This window comes from Octopus bimaculoides, chromosome 11 (genome assembly GCF_001194135.2).
Source record: "Octopus bimaculoides isolate UCB-OBI-ISO-001 chromosome 11, ASM119413v2, whole genome shotgun sequence".
Taxonomy (NCBI): Eukaryota; Metazoa; Mollusca; class Cephalopoda; order Octopoda; family Octopodidae; genus Octopus; species Octopus bimaculoides.
The window spans coordinates 15,738,000-15,740,459 of NC_068991.1; the positions used below are offsets into that span (position 1 = coordinate 15,738,000).

At 33.4% G+C, this 2,460-nt stretch overlaps 1 long non-coding RNA gene across 1 annotated transcript in view; it reads right to left on the reverse strand.

Annotated features, from left to right (window-relative positions):
- Positions 1–1,428, reverse strand: part of LOC128249034 (uncharacterized) — a 10,418-nt gene extending 8,990 nt beyond the window's left edge. Inside the window, exons 1-2 of the long non-coding RNA XR_008265133.1 lie at positions 1,069–1,428; positions 555–631 (exon numbers count right to left, since the gene is read on the reverse strand). This is a non-coding gene — a long non-coding RNA (uncharacterized LOC128249034). The remainder of the gene's footprint in view (positions 1–554; positions 632–1,068) is intronic.
- Positions 1,429–2,460: the final 1,032 nt, after the last annotated feature.

A 2,460-nucleotide genomic window follows, 5' to 3' on the forward strand; every position in this document is an offset into this window, starting at 1 on the left:
ATATATATATATACATACATACATACATACATACATACATACATACATGCATACGTACAGGTCGTCGTCGATTTACGACCACGAAGTCGATTTGGTCGTAAGTCGGCCTATTGGCGTACATAGTCTTGTTTTATATTTTTACATTCTTAAGGTACTTTCTCAGATAAAAGTCATACACAGCATACATATACAAAATTTAAACTTTTTTCTTTAAGTGGCCGCTGCGGGAATGCTAAACGCTAAATGCTAAACGCTAAAGCAAGAATCTCTCTCCCCATCAGCTTTGGTAGTTCCCCTAAATTTTTGTTGTGTGTATCTGACAATAATATCAATACAATTGAATGGTTTTCGTCCAGTATTATGGTTCAGAAATCTCCAAAATATAACATTCTCGATTATCTGATATTCAGCATTATATCGGTGGCCAGCCGGGTTATCCTACGTTGAGTAATAACAAAGAATGGTGGAATGTACGTATAAATTTCCTCTTTGATATTGTGCTTATACCATGAGATGTTTTGAGCCCTTATAAAAAGTCTTGTGTATATACATACCACCAATATGATCCTGAAGCTCTTTCTTCACAGTACAGGTTTCGAGACCATAAAGAAAACTGCTCTCTCCATATACCCTAAAGAAAACAAACATCATTGACTATAAAATACTAGACTGCCAGTAAATATTTGAAATGTATTAAATTCAATAATGATGATATTGAATATTTTATCTAACTTAAAATTGCATTGAATATAGTACTAACGGCATATATGTTTATTTCATTTAAATAACTGCATATCAAGTTGTTGATTAATTTCATTATGAACGAGTCCACTATTTTATTTGCTTGAATTTCTCCAATATTAAACATGAATACAATCATATCTTTTGCTACATACACTTGAAAATATATACTTGACAGATGCAGCTGATGAGAAAATGTATGTAACAGTTGTGTTTAAGACATAAAATGAAAGCTTATTCTATGGAACAAAATGTTTGTTATCTAGTATAGAATTCGAGGTCGGTGGATGTAAAAAAAATATAACCATTCACCGTAGTTAGACTTACCTCTTTGATAGGGTTTCGAAATTTTCTTCTGATATTGGTTATACTCTCTGCAACGAATGGTTTCATTCTTACTCACTGTAACGGCAGTTCGCCATACATATTTTCTGTTGACTTTTTTTTAATGTCGTACAATCAGGTCGATTTCTATGATTTGTTATTTCTGAACGCGCAATTTATAATACTGAGATCAAATCTTCGTTGAAGAATTAGTAGAATGTGTGCATGGGGTGAACCACACTTTTTGGAATTTTGTAATATAAAAGAGATCTCTCGTACTTTTTCTTATAAAAAATGTCTAAAAAATTCACTCCGGCATCTAAATAGAAGTTAGACTTATATGACCTATGTTACAATGCTTTAATGCACTAAAAAAAAATCTTCTTCAATATGCACTACTGAAATTGGGGTGTGTCAGATATACCTATATGTCTTTTATGCCTTCAAATACGGTGTTTCTCAAATATTTCTCTTGTTACAATATCTTCCAGTAAAAACTATCTGTTTTTGTTACATATCATTGCAACTATATCAAATCAGTCTGGAGCGGTTTGTCTTGGGAAAAGGCACTCTGATATTTCAGGCTAATGAACATTACTAGTCATACTGACCGAGAATTGAGAAGAACCGTAATTTCGTATAAAGAATTCATATTTCTTCGCGAGTGTAGAAAAGAAGACGGCAAATTTGCTGCTCTGCCATTTTACCCTGCATTGATCGCTGCAATATTATTTTCAAAATGATTCATACTCAGGACGGAGCTTCTGCTGCGCATACAGACAGCCAAAACCGTATCCAGTAAAAGACCACCCGGCTGAGAGGCAGAGGTTGGAGCATGACTTTAAGAAGAACGTTAATTGTATCAATTTCACCTGATTAAGTGGGACTTGCAAAGCTCATGGGGAATACATATTTCTCCAAACTCAAGAACTTAAAACAAAAGAAAGCCTTTGGTATTGATCGACTTTCAACGTTTGCCCCTGATTTCTTACAAAATTCAAATTCTTAGTTTCAATCAACATGTGTGAATCATCAGGCCATTGTTAGAAGAATTTCCCAGCTTGCAGAATTGGATCTATATTTCATTCTCGGTCCACTACTGAGGTTTTATGCTGAGCTTTCAATAAACTTGGTTTCGCATTCTTTATCTTCGTTTTATTATTATTCGTCTTCACGTTCTGAGTTCAAATTCTGCCGAGGTCGACTTTGTCTTACATCCTCTCGGGGTCGATTAAATAAGTACAAGTTAAGCACTGGGATCCATGTAATCAACTAGTCTCCTCCCCCAGAATTTCGGGCTTTGTGTCTTTATTAGAAAGGATTATTATTATTATCATTATTATTATTATTATTATTATTATTATTATTATTATTATTATTATTATTATTTTTATT